We start from the raw sequence: 19,140 nt of genomic DNA on the forward strand, positions 1-19,140 counted from the left end.
TCTATAGAAATCATATAAGAGAAATTCTTGGTTAAGCAAAGAGTTTCAGTAGAAATCACATAAGAGAAATTTTTGGTTAAGCAAAGTCTTTCGGTAGAAATCACATAAGAGAAATTTTTGGTTAAACAAAGTCTTTTGGTAGAAATCACATAAGAGAAATTTTTGGTTAAGCAAATTATTTCAGTAGAAATCACATAACAAAATTTTTTGGTTAAGAAAAGTCTTTCGGTAGAAATCACAGAAGAGAAATTTTTGGTTAAGCAAAGTCTTTCGGTAGAAATCACATAAGAGAAATTTTTGGTTAAGCAAAGTCTTTTGGAAATCACATAAGAGAAATTTTTGGTTAAGAAAAGCCTTTCGGTAGAAATCACAGAAGAGAAATTTTTGGTTAAGCAAAGTCTTTCGGTAGAAATCACATAAGAGAAATTTTTGGTTAAGCAAAGTCTTTCGGTAGAAATCACATAAGAGAAATTTTTGGTCAATAAAAGTCTTTCAGTAGAAATCACATAAGAGAAATTTTTGGTTAAGCAAAGTTGGTTCAAAACCCGTCGGCCAAAAATTTCTCTTATGTGATTTCTACCAAAAGATTTGCTTAATTCTCCTATCTTTTCATATTATTTGTCAACTGCAATTACTTGTGACAAAAGCTGAATGAAACACAACTGTAACTTCACTAAAATGAATAACCACAGGAATTGAGAAAAATACACACACACACACAAATATGGAACACCAGTATTTTTGGACAAATGCCCATGGAAAACCCCAAAGGGAAAACCAATCTATAGATGGCGGGTTTATTATTAAAACTCTCTTGCAAAAATATTACAACTAGTTGGCATGAGATGGAAAACCTTTGGTAAATTTGTTTTCTTCATTTCTACAAGTCGATATCACCTTCAGGAATTAACTCGGCCTCCCTTGAGCAATTAAACCTGCCTTTGGTTACTCAAACTAGCTCACACATGCAGCCTCTCACTAGAAAAATCACATTTTTGAGGAAGAAATCGACTTCCCACTAGAAATTCAACCTCCTTTAAAAATAAATCCTCGAATGCAAATTAGTATTTTTAGAAATTTAATTTTTCTTCGATAGTAAAAAATCACTAAACAAATCACACTACTTGCTAGAGAAATTTGTACCCCTTTCTAGATCCACTTGCACCATTGGAAAATTAACCTCTCTATAGAAAATTGTATCTCCAACTCTCCCTAGAAATTAGTGTGAATAATCTCTGCGGGAATCTCTACTGAAACCCTTGATGTTGATTCCCCTATGTTGCTTTTGTGCCCTTTCTACCACTACAACTCTGTGTCTAAAAGTATTCTCCAAATGCCCATTGATTTCCTTTTATAATTTCTCATTGATGAATCAACTACCATGATCTAATATCAATCGATGGTTAATATCTTCTTGACACCATCAAATGACTTTTCTAGAAGTTTCTAGATAGAAATTGTTTTACCCCAATTAATATTGATTAATTAAGCTTATTTCCGAAAGTTAAACTTAGTAAAATTAATAAACTACTTAATCAAATCTAATCAAGGAGTTTTCAATTCCGGATATTGGAGAAAATGTGTTCCCCAGCCTCATAGACACCATCTGAGACTATAACACCTATTCAAGCTACACTAACTAACAATCCCTCTTAGCGAGGAAGATGTTCTACATAACATGCAAATTGTCTCTATAGAAGATGAACCTCAACTTCCCCAAAGAATTCATTAGAATATCTACTACTTACTCATGTATAGGTATATGTTGTAGTTGGGAAATCCTATGCTACACACAATCCCTGATGAAATGGTACCTGATGTCTATATGTTTTGACTTGTTTTGAAACATCAGATTCTCTAAAACCCTGATTCAGCTATGATTGTTGCATTGCATCAATACCTCTAATCAAACAAGGCTACTAGCAGCTTCCAAAGCCATATGGCCTCACATTTCACATGTAGCCATGGTCGCTGCTATGTACTCTACCTCGAATGAACTCAATACCAAATACTTCTGCTTCAGATTACACCAAGAAACAACACCTTATCCCAAGCTGAAGCAGCATTCTGAAGTGATTTTTGATCCACCATGTTAATTTCCCAGTCTACATCAGTATAGCCCACCAACCTAACACTATCACCTAAATCATATTTAGTCCCATACTTGAATTTTCCACACAAATACCTCAGAATATGTTTTTCCATTTTCCAATATGCTCTCTTCAATTGCGTTGTGAAATGGTTGAGAGAATTTACTGCATAGGATATATCTAGCCTTGGGTTGACAAGGTACATGAGAGATCCTACCAACTACCTATAGAAGGTGGGGTCCACATCCTCCTCCTTTGATGCATATATCTTCCTCCAATTAGTGATCATGGGAGTAGACATGGTTCTATAATCCTCCATCCAAAATCTCCTCAAGGTCTTGGTGCATTATTCCCCTTGCCCAAGGAAAATCTTTCCATTTTTCTACCATGCCTAGAAAATAGTGCATGAAGCCAAAATAATTAATCTCAAACTTTTTTGGAAGATCCCTCTTGCATTAGTAAATGGGCCCAATGAACCTCTGAAGAAAAAGTCATCAACATATAGGACAAGAATGAGAACATCACCCCCAACCACCAAGTAGTATAGGTTCACATCCCTCACACTCATCATGAAGCCCATGCTTTGCGAGTGTCTATCTATGCGCTTGTATCATGCCCTATGAGCCTGCTTGAGCTTGTATAAATCTCTCGTCATTCTGCACATGTGGGCCTCTCTCTTGTGTGCTACAAATCACTCACAGGGATTTATTGGAGGAACAATATTGCACCACATACATTCATATTGGAGGCCATGTATTGAGGAAAAAATGACATAATATTTTGAGAATATAATAGGGGGTAAAGGGTTTTTATACTGACAAGTATAAAAAATAGAGATCAAAGTTAATGAAAAATTATAAGGGGTATAAAAAATTTTAATGAAAAAATGGTGACCTACAATATCTAGTGAAAGTAGGGCTTTTTAAATTGATAAGGTGTATTGGGTTCATATTGGTAGGGGGTAAAATAATTTGACTTTTAGAGTTATTTTCCAATATGTATTCAAGTTAATGGTATTGTTTAGTATGCCATGAATGCACGTGATATGCCAGAGGTTCATTAAGTGAAACCCCTGTGAAATCCCTTTGGTTGTTCTACATACAAATCCTCATTCTTCTTCCCATTCAAGAACACCATCTTTACATCCATTCGATGTATCTTCCATCCCATCTATGCTCCTATGGGATCAGTGTGCCTGGCCATAGGTGAACAATTTAACTCATAATATATTCCCTCCTTATGAGAGAACCCTTCGGCCATGAACCTAACTTTGTACTTTTCGATTCATGATCTTATAGGCCCAATGTGATCCAACCACTACTCTATTTATTGGTCTGGGTACAACCTCCCACACATTGTTCTGCATAATTTAATACTCCTCAACCATCGCTTCTTGCCACACTTGCTTCTATGTGGCATATTGATAGTTGGAAGGCTCACCATCCACCAATTGACTGACTAATACCATATATCCAGTGTACCACTCTGGTTTCCTCTGCTCTCTCTTTCCTGACCTAAGATTCCCCACAAACTACTCAGCATACATGAGTGTATCCTGAACCTCTCAGTTCCTTGTGCCAACATTAGAGTTATGAATGTCCACCTCCATATCCTCTTGATACATCTCCTTGATTTTCTGAATCTACTAATCCATACTTTTTGAAGATTAAAGAGCATCCACACCTAAACTCATTCTCATACTAATCATTGTAATCATTCTTTGTTGTTCCCCTTGATTATGTTATTCAATTATGGAAGCTTTGGTTAGTTAATTACCCTGATATTCAGTTGTTGCCAACTATCGGACCTTTTGTACACCTTATCCTCCATGAACTTGACATCCCACCTAACTATAATCCACCTCGATCCTGGAATGAATATCCTATATTCCTTTTAGGTTTTGATGTAGCGAACGAAGTAATCTTACTTTGCAGTCTGATCCAACTTTAAACGTGTCCTTCTTAGAATCTGACAATACACTAGGTAACTAAATATCCTGAAATGACTAACATCTGGTCCCTTCCCGATGAGAGTCTCCTAGAGAGTCATCTTACCAAACACTTTGTGTGGGACCCTATTCTAAATATAAACTATCATACTGCATACATCTTCCCATAAAGAGTGTGGAAGATCCTGATCATACAACATAGCTCTCGCTTCCTTTGAAATAAACTAGTTCTTTCTCTCAGTAACCCCATTCTATTGTGGGTTGTATTGAATTTTCCACTCTCTCCTAATGCCTACCTTGGTACAAAACTCTTAGAACTCTTTTCTGGTGTACTCACCTCCATTTTCTAACTGAGGATTCTAGATCTTTTTCGTTGTCATATTCTCCACTAGAGTCGTATACTCCTGAAAGTGAATAAATACCTCATCCTTACTCTTTAAGAAATATATCCATGTCATCCTAGAAAAATCATTGATAAAAGTACAATAATACTCTTAACCCCTGAGATATTTCATAGACATCAACCCACATATGTTTGAATGCACAAGATCAAGTATCCCCTACGATATATTGTCACTCAGAAAAACGTCTTTTGCAAACTTCCCCAACACACATCCTCTACATACATCATCGTGCTTAGTGCTCACCTCTAGAACGACTGTTACCATCTCATGAAGAAATATAAGTGCTGCATGATGAATATTACCCATCCTCCTATGTCATAGCTCTCCATAAAAAATTTTAGTACTGCTGCTAACTAGTTCCTTGGGCACGTCCATCTACAAATTGTATAAACAACTGCTTCTCATGCCAAGAACTATAGGTGACCTCCAATCCTCATGTTGTAACAACATTATAGCCCCTATAAAGATGACATTGTGTCCCTTGTCCTAAAGGAATAATATGGAGATCATGTTCATCCCCAAGCTTGGCAAATGCAACACATCATGGATAGGAAATTTCTTGTCATTCTCCCACTGAAATAGAATATCCCCTAATGCTACACGAGTACACTTGGATGTGTTCCCCATATTAATTTGGAACCTGATGTCCTCCTCCTTATAACTAGATAAGTATTATCTAACTCCTATCATATGGAATTATGGTCCACTTTCTATGTTATAGACACCTTGTGAAGTCTATCTAGACAAGTAAGCTATCAAAGTGAACTCTTGTTCCATTCTGTGGGAGATCTAGTTTATGTCTCTGAAGGTGAAACTTTCTTCTTTCCCTTCTCCTTCCTCTGTGGGAAATGGCTAGAACAGTGGCCAAATTTGTGACAACCATATCGCTTGACCTTTGAAAAACCTTCTTTCTTCTCTCCTTTTGAGCCTTGTCCCTTACTAGGATGCTTCTCCACCTTTCCTTTCCCTACTAAGGCAATGTTATCCTACTCCCTCTTAACCTTTCGTGTCTTGCTACTACTACTACTCCCACTAACCCAACTAAGCCTAAGCTCTTCCTAAGTAAATTTGCTCCAAATGCATTCCCAATCTAGAAGTTTATCTCACCGATTGATCACATGGACAAAAGCATTGTAATCCTTGCTAAATCCAATGAGTGCAATTCACACTATCTCATCATCACTAGGCTTATCACCCACTACAACTAGTTCATCTCTGGCAAGTCGAACTCTTGTTAGATATGAATTCACGTATTCTCTCTTATTCCGCTTGATGGTCCTTAACCTATATTTGAGAATCAACTTCTTGTTTTCCATAGGATCCTGGTACATTTTTATCATCGTACCCCAAATTTCCTTCACTGCCATTTTCTTTGTAATATGTGGAACAATATAATCCATGACTCCATCAAGAATCATCCTCTTTGCTTGGGCATTTTATTTCCTGTAAGTGGTCAACTGTTGCTGATATATTGGTATGGAAATAATGTTCTCCACATAATCCTTTATAAAATACTCATATAGCAAGACCAACATATTGGAATTCTGAAAACCAATGCTGGAGGCTCAATCCAACCTTTCCTAATCTTTCAATCCTGCTGCGGCCATATCTAGAAAATCTAAAAATTCTACAAACTCAAATAACATGGAGAATTTAAACTAGGTAAATACCTTATGTGCTTCTCTTTATATGCATGAACATATCTTTCTTATCCCCTTAGATTCGCTTTGATACCATGTGAAATTTTAAATAGTGTTGAAATTAGTAGTTATTATTTTGTTCTCTTTTTAGTTTATTTGTAAACTGTAATTACTTGTGGAAAATACTGAATTAAAAAAAACTTCAACTTCAATGAAAAATAAATAACCATATAAACTAATAAAATTATACACAAACATAAATATAGAACACTAGTACTTTCCAATAAATGCCCTTGGGAAAACCCTGAAGGAAAATCAACCTACAGATGAAGTTTTTATTATTAAAATTTGTTAACCAATATTTTATGACTAGTTCTCATGAGATGGAAAACCTACAGTAAAAATTATTTCTTCACTTATAAAAGTTGATATCACCTTTAGGAATCAACTCGACGTCATCTGAACATCTCATCCCCCCTTTGGCTACTCGAACTAGCTCACACATGTGACCTCTCACTCAAAAACTCACACTACTAAGAAACAAATCATATTCCCTCTAGAAATTCAACCTCCTCTGGAAAATAGATCCTCCTATGAAAATTAATGATCTAGGTGGATATTGGTGGCCAACCACCTATTCCACTTGCACCCCCACAATCGTCTCTTTCATTTTCCTTAATTGTAGCACAATTTAATATTTTTGGTAGTTTTTCACGTATTAAATTTACAGACCCATTTTGAGGCCCTAAATGACATTTTTTGGAAAATGGATAAACCCTTGGCTAATTGGAGTGACATGAAGTTGAAAGTTGTAGTCCTTGGATAAATATTTATAATGAGGTACTATGCGTCAAACATATAACCTATGCCAAAGCTATGACCCTCAGAAGTTGATCTACCAATTTACCCCAATGGGGCCCACACTTCATCTCTTAGGGTTAGGTTTTTGGATGTTTAGGGTTTTCCATTGTTTCTCAATAATAAATAGGCCTTTGAGCCTCATTGTAACACTATTCATAGGCATGTACATTCCCTATGTCTTCTCAGAGATAAGCTACCATCTCCCATCAGAGATAAGCTACCATATCCCAAGCTAGTTTATTTCCATTTTGCATGTAAACAATTTCCAATATTTTGTTATCAATGAATTGAAGTTTAGTTTTCATTGTAGCTCTATATTTCTGTTTAAATCTGTATTTCATCTGTATTTCATTTTGTTTGTACATAAATATGGATGAGTGGTATCAGAACAATCTTCTCTTTCTCTTATTTTCTATGCATGTCTCTATTTGTGAGTATGTCATATCTCAAGCCATTGATTACTTCAACAAAGATTGATCTTTGCAAGGAAGCAACTAGAATATGAGAAGAATATGGTGAATTATAATATTCATAAGGATTGAACCTTGCATCTTCTCTCTCTGCTTTATGGTGGCATGCAGAGATTTGTGAAAATGATGATGGATTTGACAATCACATTGGAGGTTGAGCGTTGATACAATGTTTTGTAATTCAATGATGCAACTGGGTCTTCCACAAGAGAAGTTTATGAAAACATAAAAAAAACACTTATAAGACTTTACCTAATGCATGTGTTAATGATCAAATCCAGTAAAGAACTCTAAAATATTTTCAAGATCAATTTATAGATGTGCAATTTTCTCAATTTAAATTATAGAGTTAATTTATGAAAAAATCATTTATCTAGATTGGAATAGAAGAGGTCAAAATTTGCTTATGTTCAATTTGAAATTGGACTTGCTTTGCATCGGTTTATCTAAGAGAAGGAACAGATGTACAATATCTCTATGGATCTCTACCTTTCATTTGATCTCAATAAAATCAGTTTTAATTGAGATATATGAGTTGGCCTCTGTTTGAAGTTATGACATTATATTTTACCCCAAACACAATGTACCCAACAAAATTACAATGAAGACTAGGATGGAAGCCAACCTATTATCAGTTTTAATTGAGATATCTGAGTTGGCCTCTATTTGAAGTTACAACATTCTATTTGACCCCAAACACAATGTACCCAACAAAATTACAATGAGGACTAGGATAGAAGCCAACCTCCTATCATATATATCTTGTAAGATCGGTTGCTCAACCTAAAAGAGTAAAGAAAATTTACAAGATTGGCTGTTCAACCTAAATGAGTAAAGAAAATTTGTGTTCGAAAATCAGAAATTCCCCTTGTTTCCCTATACATGTTACTTAGTGCATTTGTAAATCCAACAAAAAGGAACTTGAGAGCCTTTCATGCATGAACGATGTTTGTTCATTTACACTTGATGCTTCATGAACTATGTTTGTTCATTCGCACTTGATGCTTCCTTCCGGGCTTTATCAAGAATACACAAATATATTAGCTTTATTCTCACTCAAATAGTTTTTCCTGTTTTTGGGCATAAAGGCGGAACAGGGCATTGATAGAGCTGATGTTTAATAATTTTTCCTAGTGGCTTATTGGAAATGTAGTTTATTTCTTCCAAAATTTTGGTATATTTTGTTTTAATTGTTTTATTTTTGTTATGCTTTTTAGTAAAAGAGATTGGATTTGTGTACCAACAAGGTAAAAGGATCTTGAATATTTGAACCTAATAGACTTTTCCATACATCAGAATGTGAATGTAAAATCACAAGTGTTATCTCTACACTTATTTAAGTATAAAAATAGAAATAAGTGGAGGCAAAAAGGACATCTTCAAATGTTATGAGTCACTGCAGGCACATTTCTATATAGTTGATTAAAGGAAATAGTTCCAAACTTAGCAACATTTAGATAACATATCACAATTGTCTTCGTTTATGCTCTTCTTTCATATGCCTTAAAGGAAAAAATTCCAAACTAGGCAACATTTAGATAACATGTCAAAATTGTCTTCATTTATACTCTTCTTTCATATGCCTTAGGTGGTTCTCTTTGCAACATCTAGTGGAAATGCTAATTTTAGATTTGAGAGAGGAAAGTGCCTCAAACAAACTTGTGATTATGGATTCTTTGCTACATTTGATCATGATCATAATTTTAAAGTTGAGAGAGGAAAGTGTGTCAAAGAAATGTGTGATTATGGAGTGTTTGTTACATTTGATCAAACAAGTTGTGTGAGCTCATTGGATAAAACCCCAATAGAAGAATAACTTGAATGTGTTAACACCATTCAATAGATAGTTGAGTTGGACTATAGGCCCTTTAGATGAGTGATCCTTAAATGTCACTGGTTATATTATTTTAATATAAGCAGATCTATTAGACATAACCCAGTTAATGAGTTTTATCCCATTGAAAGGCAAAAACAAAATTCAAGCATCTTAGGCCAAATAATTTGTGCTTCTACAACATTGTGAATAAGTTCTCTCCCATCTTGATGTTGTTGAGAAAAATAGTAGATTTTTTATTCCTTGTACAACCAAGGGAATCAAAATGTTTAGAAAATGTACCTCTTACAATTATTTCATTGAGTCAAGAAGATGATGATGTAAATGTAAGTGTGAATTAAATGTCATTGATGAAGCAGAATTAAGGAAATCAAAACATTTAGAAAATGTACCTCTTACAATTATTTCATTGAGTTAAGAAGATGATGATGTAAATGTAAGTGTTAATTAAATGTTAGTGATGAAGTAGAATTGAGAGTGTACTGATGTTATGGATTCATCATACTAAAATATTTATCTAAATGTATAAGGCTTATGTGAGTAGAATTGTTTATAAAAATGTCTTAATGATCCATCACATGAAAGTATTATTTTTTGACGTGTTTGGAACCAACTAATGTGGTTCATCTTATCTTCTTGATGATGAACCAAATTGGTTGGTTTGAAATAGGTAGGCAAATAATACTTTCATGTGATGGATCTTGAAGACATTTTTCTAAACTAAAAATGTTTCTTTAAGCACATATATATGGTGGTTTCATATTGTTTATTTCTATATTCTAATGAATAAGGTTTACTAATTCATATGCTATATTTTAAAGGAAAAGTTGACATTTCCAAATGAGAAGGAAGATAGAGAGGTCATGGGAGAATGAGAATGAATATTTTTGGACGGTTGAAAGGGAATTTTTATTGAGATCTAGAAATCCTAGGAAGAAATCCTGAGAAGTTAATGGTAGGTAATCAAAAATATCAAAGATTTAGAAAAAAATATTTATTTTTAAATTAAATGAACAAATAAAAATTTGATCATGTCCATAGAAAATTAAGATTATGTTAACCTTAAAAGAAAAATCTTCAGACCTCCCTTGATTCTAAATGAAAATTTAGAATCAATGAGTCATATTTATTAATTTTCCCTTTAAAGATGTAACGAACATCTAAAATCAATGTTAAGAGTTTCCCAAGTGGAATAATTGTAAAGTAAGGAAAATAATTAGTGGAATTTATGGCACCCAAAATCAATGGTTATGTACTCATGTTAATCATTGTTTATGTTGGAATGTTTATGCATGTTTAGAAAAACTTGATGAATGATAATATCATTTTAATACATCATAGTTACTAAGTTTGAGTTTGAATTTAAATTTGGATTACATACAAAAAAATATAGGTTATCTAAAATTCAACAAAATTCAGGAGTATTTCTCTTACCACTACTAAAAATCTATTTTTTAATAAATTGTAAAAAATCAAAATTAAAAGTCTTAATATTCAAAACTCACTGGTTTTCAATCACATTATGGAAGTTGTAAATAAAATTAGATATGGAGATTTGTAGAAGAAATCATCATCAATAGAAGTAAATGGAGATGCATGGAGGTGAATAAAATAAAATAAGGAGAAATCACTCTTTCTACATGAACAAAATTGAACAAAAAAGAATGACTTTTGGAATTTTTAGTTGGTCAATAATAAATTTTAAAAATAAGAAAAAAATACTTTTAAAATCACTACTCTAATTTATAAAATAATTCTAAAATAAATCACTATAATTTATAAAATAATTTGCAGAAAACTTTTAGTAATATGAAGATGACTTTTTCAGTGAACTGAAAATTTAAATATCAAATTACTCTATTTCATTTTTACAATATGTTTTCCAATTTTTTTAATTAAAATATTCTTTTGGCCTTACTTATTTCATTTCACTTTGAAAATGACTTCTTTACTGAACTCCTTTCTCCTTTCATAATTAAATAACTCAATATGGAAATAGCTTTGAAAAAATTTACAATGTTATGACTACTCCAAATAAATAAAAATATTGATAAACAAAAACTAAAAATAACCATAACCCAAACCAAATTATAATCAACTCATCTCTATGAGATTTAAAATAAATAAAAAATTAAACCTCGCTCAAATCAACTTATCTATATTTCAAATTCATTACATCTATATTTCAAAGTCATTACAGCTATAATAAAAACAAAAATAATTCATTCATGCAAATAAAATAAGTCAAATCACTCCTCAATAATTTCTTTATTTATAAAGAAAAAGTTGCTACCCCAAAGAACTTCTACACCTGCAAGCAATATCGCCGTAGCGATATGAGAGATTTCTTAGGGTTATATTAAATATAGATATTACATGCATTATTTGGTGTCGATACTAAAAGCTGTACTGGCTACCCTTCTTGAATAATCCTGTAGGTGATGGTCACGTGTCAACGATGATGTGAAATGGCATAATGATTGTGACGTCTCACCGATGATGTGAAATAATGATTGTTTTTTAATATTTTTTCATTAAAAAAAAATTAATTATTAAAATATATTTTAGTTGTATGTTTAATTGAATTGGAGTTTAACGTTAACGGATGTATTTCATTTTGTAACGAAAATTATTTTTTAATATTTTTTTATTTAATTATAATTAAAAAAAATATATATTTTTCACATCTTATAAGTTAGACTTGATTCATATTTAAATTCCTTATTTAGTGAATTATGCTTGAAAAATTATAATTATATTAGTGCAATCATATAATTATATTAGTGCAATTTAACATTAGATATATTTTATTTTGTAAAGAAAAATATTTTTTTAATATCATTTTTATTTAATTATAATTAAATAATTATGCATTTAAAAAATTATACATTTGTCACATTTTAGAAGTTAAGAGTGATTCATATTCAAATTCTTTATTTCGTGAATTATGATTGAAAAATTATTATATTAGTGCAACCATATAATAGTGATTGGAATTTAACATTATAAAATGGATATATTTTATTTTGTAAAGAAAACTATTATTTTTAATATCGTTTTTATTTAATTATAATTAAAAAATTATGCATTTGTCACATCTTACAAGTTATGAGTGATTCATATTCCAATTCCTTATTTTGTGAATTATGATTGAAGAATTATGATTACATTAGTGCAACCATACAACACTCTTGAATTGGAATTTAACATTATAAAATGGGATCTATTTTATTTTGTAAAGAAAACTATTTTTTTAATATAATTTTTATTTAATTATATTTAAAAAATTATGCATTTGTCACATCTTACAAGTTAGGAGTGAATTATATTCAAATTCCTTATTTTGTGAATTATGATTGAAAAATTATGATTACATTAGTGCAACCATATACGAGTCTTGAATTGGAATTTAACATTATAAAATGGATGTATTTCATTTTTTAAAGAAAACTATTTTTTTAATATCATTCTTATTCGATTATAATTAAAAAATTATACATTTGTCACATCTTACAAGTTAGGAGTGATTTATATTCAAATTCCTTATTTTGTGAACTATGATTGAAAAATTATGATTACATTAGTGCAACCATATAACAGCCTTGAATTGGAATTTAACATTATAAAATGGATGTATTTCATTTTTTTTTTGTGTAAATAAGCTTTTGTATTAACAAGTGTAACATATAGTACAAAACTTCTGCCGAAGCAGATTATTGGCTGCATAGCAGGCCTTACTCGATAGCAACAGAGTGAAACAGGAAGAGAGAACTATAGTAGACATATAGAACCTAGTGCTGCCGAGGAGTACACCACGCAGGGTGACTTGGGCCAAAAAACTGACTATCACAGAGCTGGAAAAACAGTAACAGAAAAATATAACAGAGTCCAACAAAGGGACATGGAAGACTAATCAGAGTTGTTGGGAGGGGCTGCATGCGCCTCACTGTGCCTGGAAGCCTTAGCCTGGTGAACGCACGACGGACCTCCCTTCTGCGGATCAGCGGGCTTGCTGTCCTGCTCAATAACTTTCCGGAGGAGTTTGATCAGAACAGAGAGCTTTTTGCTAATTGAATCCATCTCCTCATGCATTGCGCAGAGTTTAAACTCACTGCTCTTGACCACTGCCATGTGGTCCTTCGTCATCGTGGCTGCAAACTGCTGGAGCGTGCGAAGCTGGTCCGCCTGTTCCCCCTGAACGTCCATTGCCTTTGCCAAGATGGTCTTCATGCGCCATGATTCTGCCTGAGTACGGACGAATTGGGTTGCTCTAGTGCTAGGCGTTCCAGGGTCATGCAACCAGTCGACTTCTTGGCTGAGTTGATGATCAGAGAGCTTGGCTTCCTCTTCCTGCGCAGAGGCCTCCAAATCTATGATTTTCCGCTTATTCCTCTGAGATGTTCGTCGCTCGAACAAATCTCGGGCCGTCTGCAAATCTCTATTTGCCGACTGGTTTCGGCTACTCTCGCCCGCCATGAGAAACCTTTCGTGACTGATACTCTCCTGAAAACTAATGCAAAGATGGAGTCTCTGCTTCCTAAGGACATAAAACATGATGCTCCAAGAGAGTGCAGGAGCAATTATATAGAAATTGGCGGGGAGGTTTCGGGCAGGGGAGTGGATCGCGGCGTGTTCATTGCCTGTCCGATCACCATAAATGTAGTTGTGCGAAAATTGGAGGGGCTTTTCATTGATTTGGAATGTTTGCCTTCGCCACCTCCTAATCGGTCTTGAGCATGCCACGTGTCCCTCCGTCCAGCGCTTCTGCGGCGGCCTATGTCATCCTGGATCATGAACCTGTACAAATCCCTGTAACCTGCTATGCTCATTAATGCCCTCAACCGGCTTGTCCTGCGGTAGTTGTTAGGAGTTGATGGCACCAGTCCCGTCGGCCTATCCATATACTTATGAAAGTTTGTTAATAGGATTGCCGACCTGCCCTTTCCGCAGCCGCTAAATCTAATCGAGCGAGTTGAGAGCATCGGTCTTTTAAATGATGATTTTCCACCATCTGCCAACAGTTGTCCACCATTTCAGCTGGGTGTGCGATCCCGTGGTTAGCCAAGTGGTCGGCGACCGAGTTTTCCTTTCTCCTTACCACTTGGAAGATGAGGCCTTTCATTCCTCCAAGCAGTTTCCCAATACTGTCTGTGACCATGGACAGGCGCCAGTGCTTAGTTACTTTGCTTATTGGAGTGCCCCCGTATATTTTCTTTGCCACTGCTATGGCAATCTCAGAGTCACCCTCAATTACTGCGTTTTCTGTTTGGTTTCTATGGAGGGTTTGTAACCCCTTTTCCATTGCTGCGAATTCCATTTCATTATTGGTACCCTCACCCAACGCTTTCTGTATATATGGAGAATTTCGCCTGACTGGTTTCGGATGATGCCTCCTATACCAGCTGGGCTCGGGTTTCCTTTTGAGGCCCCGTCGAAATTTAACTTCAGAAAACCTTCAGGGGGCCAAGTCCATCCTTTTAGTGTAATGTTGATGTTCTGCTGTTTGGCCTAGGGGACGAGACTTTGGTCGGTGCAAATGTTGAAGGAATTTAGGATTCTCTGGTCCTCCGGCGAGATTCGGCTGGCTGGGTCGGCTTTACTTTTTACCAGGATTAATTGGCAGATGTTATGAAATAAGGTAATTCTCAAATGTTCAAAATTCCTGTGTTTGCTTTGAAAAATCCTTCTCTTTCTTTCTTTCCACAATGTCCAAGTAATAAAACCTGGTAGAACTTTCCATATATTGTTGATTTGAGGATTTTCTGAATAATTGCTTGGCCAATTGTTAATGGTGTTATGGATGGAGTCCAAGTCTCTGCTGTTTTTCTGCATGATAGCTTCTATCTCTTGCCAAATGTGGTTTGCCCACTCGCAGGTATTGAATAAGTGGTTCATGGTTTCTGCGGCTTGGTTGCACATAGGGCAAAAGGAAGGACCTTCAAAGCCCTTTTTCTGCAGGTTTTCCCAAGTGAGGGTCTTTCGCCGCATGAGAAGCCATAGAAAAGTTTGAATTTTTGGCCAAAAGAGGGGATCCCAAACCTTGTTGAACCATGATGCGTCCTCCCCTTGCTCTGGGAATTCCATCTGCCTTCTGGCTTCTTTAAGGGTGAAGTTGCCACTGCCGTTCAGCCCCCATCTCAGCTTGTCTTCATCTGTGGTTATTCTGATTTTTCGTTTGTTTAAGATTAGGAGCAGATTTTGAAGGTTATTATTTTCTTCATTAGGGCTTTCTGTGTCTGGGAGGGACCATTCTCTCCATTCCTGGTCCTGGCTATCGGGATTCCAGTATTGATGAACGGAGTGCTTTCCCCTGTTCTGACAGTTAATTTTGTACGCTTCAAGATCTGGGTTTTCAAGCTTTGGGTGCTGTTACCAGGAGTCTTCCCAAAAGAGGGCAGATTTCCCATTACGGATCTCCCAAAAACTGTGTTCCTGAATTAGATTTCTGTTCTTTTTTGCCAAATTCCAAATTGGGGAACCTTCTGGAAATTCCTGAAGTCTTATGAGGTCCTAATCTCTGCAGTTAGGAGTGTATTTCTCCTTCCAATGTCTGGCCCAGGGGAGGTTGGTCTCCTTCAGCCAGCGCCACCACAGCTTCGCTCCACCAGTTTTGTTGCTAATGTCGGGGTCAATTAGGTTTAAACCTCCAGCTAGTTTCGATTTACAGACCTTATCCCAGGCCACGAGAGCCCATTTCCTCTTCTCTGCGCTGCCACTCCATAAAAAGGATCTTTGAATGGATCGGATTTTCTGCAGGATGGCTTTAGGCGCCGGGAGGATAGAAAGCATATACTGAGGGATGGCCTGCAGAATGGCTTTAGTTAAAACTAGGCATCCCGCAAAATTAAGAGCCCTATGAGTCCAATGTTTGCATCTTTTTTCCATGTTTGCTATGAGCCTTTCCCAATGAAACTTTTGCCATGGCTTGGTGGTGAGCAGGGCTTCCAGGTACTTCGAGGGTAGAGAACCTTTTCGAAAGCCTAAGATGCTGGTAAGATGGTTCTGAATTGAAACATGAGTATTAAAGAAAAAATAGTCGATTTGGAGTGGTTTATGTCCATACCTAATGCCATGTTGAATAGAGATAAGATGGATTTGAAAGCCTTGGCATCTTTGACAGTTGGAGAGCCATGCAGCATAGTATCATCGGCAAACTGCTGGTGAGTAGTTGCAGGGGTGGAGGGAAAAGGGCGCAATCCATTAATTTTCCCTTCCTCTTTGGCTTTGTGAATATATCTGCTAAGCCCTTCCATGAGGATCACAAAAAGGATGGGGGACAGTGGGTCTCCTTGCCTTATGCCGCGGGAAGGAGAGAAGGGGGCCAAGGGGGATCCATTAACCAAAATAGAGAAATTTGTTGACTTGATAAGAGCGAGAATCCATTTGATCCACCAAATGTCGAAACCAAAAGCACTTAAGGTGGCCTCCAGGTAATTCCAATTCACTTTGTCGAAAGCTTTTGAAAGGTCGAGCTGAATCATCATACCAGGGATTTTTCTGGATTGCAAAGTATGTATCATCTCCTGAGCCAAGAGGATGTTGTCCAGAATTTTTCTGCCTTCCACGAAGCCTGATTGCTCCTCCGAGATGATGTCAGGGAGGATTGGTTTAAGTCTGTTAGCGATGACCTTAGAGATGATTTTATAAATCACGTTGCACAGAGCTATGGGGTGAAACTTTTCCGGAGTTCAGGCTTCCTCTTCTTTGGGGATTAGGGCTAGGAAAGTAGAGTTTAGGGCTTGAAGAATTGAGCCAGATCGTCTTGAATCTTCAAATACTTCCCAGACCTCTGTTTTGACTGTTTGCCAACAAGCTTCGTAGAAGTTTATAGTAAAACCATCTGGTCCCGGTGCTTTATCATTTGGCATGTCTTTAACAACATCCTCCACCTCCTCCATTGAGATCTTTCTTAACAAAGAGGCATTTTGTGCTGGAGTACTGATTTGGGGTATGGCCTGTAATATTTCCTCTCTGGCTTCCGATCGATCTTCTTGAGATTCCTGGGCAATTTGCTTAAAGTGACTAGTAAGCAAAGTTGAGATCTCATTGTGGTTTTGAATAACTTCTCCAGATGCATTGGTAAGCTTAAGGATTTTATTAGCCCCTCTGTAATCCATCGTCGATCTATGGAAGAACTTTGTGTTTTGCTCTCCCTCCTTCAACCATTGGATGCGAGATTTTTGCTTCCAAAGGATTTCTTCCTGTTGGCAGCGGAGCTGCCATTTCTGCATTAGGATCTTTTCCTGTTCATTTGAGTCCTCCCTGTTAATCCCCGAAGCCTAGTCTTTATGAATTTGACTTAGTCGGTCTTCTATATTGTGCTTTTCCTGGAAAATATTGCCAAACTCGGTTGCATTCCAATCCTTGATTTTGTGTTTGATGTGCTTTAGTTTGGACTGGAGTTTAAACATTTTGCTCCCCCTTATATTCCTGGGCTCTTCCCACCATTTTTTCAACAGATCTGGAAAATTTGGGTGAGTTAGCCAGAATTTCTCAAATCTGAAAGGCCTGTTTTTGGGGGTCTCTAGAAAGGCAGCTTCCAGGGCGATGGGCTAGTGGTCTGATCCCCCACTGGGGAGGATATCAGAGTCAACTGTTGTTCCTTCCAGTAAGATGTTTTTTGAGATCAAAAAATGGTCAAGGTGAGAGGCTATCCTATTTTCTCCTCCTCTTCGGTTGTTCCAAGTGTAGAGCCCATTTTTTGGGGGGATGTCGACCAGTTGGGCGGATTCCATGAAGTCAACAAAGAGTTCTGAGTCTTTATTCAGTCGCCTAAGGCCTCCTTTTTTTTCCAGGAGGGAGGTAATCATGTTGAAATCCCCTCCCATTATGATCTTTCAATGTTGGTATCTTAGCTTTAACTTCATTAGCGAGTTCAGGAAAGAAATTTTATCTTCTAAACGTTGTGGCCCACAGACATTTATACAGAGGTAGGTTTCGAAATTACCTGTTAATTGAAATTCTGTGGCAATGTATGATCTAGTAGCTTCCATAGAGGTGATTTCGATTACTCGAGTCCCAGAGGGTTGCAATGCCTCCTTCCCATCCTTGACTGGCTATGTCTATATATTTGATAGTTTTTCCTAGCTTTTTGGTGATGTTCTCCAGCTGATTAGTGGCACACTTTGTTTCCTGAATGAGCATAATGTCTAGCTTTTCCTGTTGTAACTTCCTCTTGAGAAGTCTTTGTTTGACTTGGCTGTTGAGCCCTCTTGTATTCCAAGAGATGATTTTCATTAATAATGATGAGGTTATTGGTAGGACGGGAAGGCGTGTAAAGCCTTCATTTTGCCTGAATTGATCATTAGGATACCCAAATCATGAAGAACCTCTCCATTTGTCCTTCGGCCTCTTCTCTTGTTTTGCTTCCGTCCTAATGAATGAAGAAAAAGGATTTTAGATTGGTTACCTGTGCCTTTCATGATTCCTAATCTTTTCTTTTGCTTATCTAGCTCCGCTTGTTGTCTTGCTATGAAGAGGTCGCTGATCCTCTTTATTTCTTCCTTCGGGATATTTTCCAGCCCTTGTGTTCTCCAGTGCTTTTCCATGTCTGGCAGATTTACCCCTTCTTTTTCTAGAACTTCATTGAGTTCCAGATCTTCGCTTCTCCCATCACTGGTTAGCATGTCTGTGTCTTCATCTTGTTCATCTGCTACTTCATGCGTTTGTACTTCTGTATTTTCAGTGGTTTCCTCTGCATCCGTTGATCTGTGGTCTGTCATATTTTTTTTAGGAGCTTCTGGTAGCTTTGTCTCTTTGTTGTTACCTTCCGAGTCTGCTTCTGAGTCCAGAATGCTGAAGGGGTTGAGTGTTTTGCTGGGATCTATCACTGCTTTGTTTATTCTTTTCCTGTAGGCCCTTTGTCTTGATTTTGGCTTTTTAAAAACCTCCTG

This window comes from Pinus tabuliformis, chromosome 4_2 (assembly GCF_031772625.1).
Source record: "Pinus tabuliformis cultivar Carrire ecotype Pingquan chromosome 4_2, CPIR1, whole genome shotgun sequence".
NCBI classification, from domain to species: domain Eukaryota; kingdom Viridiplantae; phylum Streptophyta; class Pinopsida; order Pinales; family Pinaceae; genus Pinus; species Pinus tabuliformis.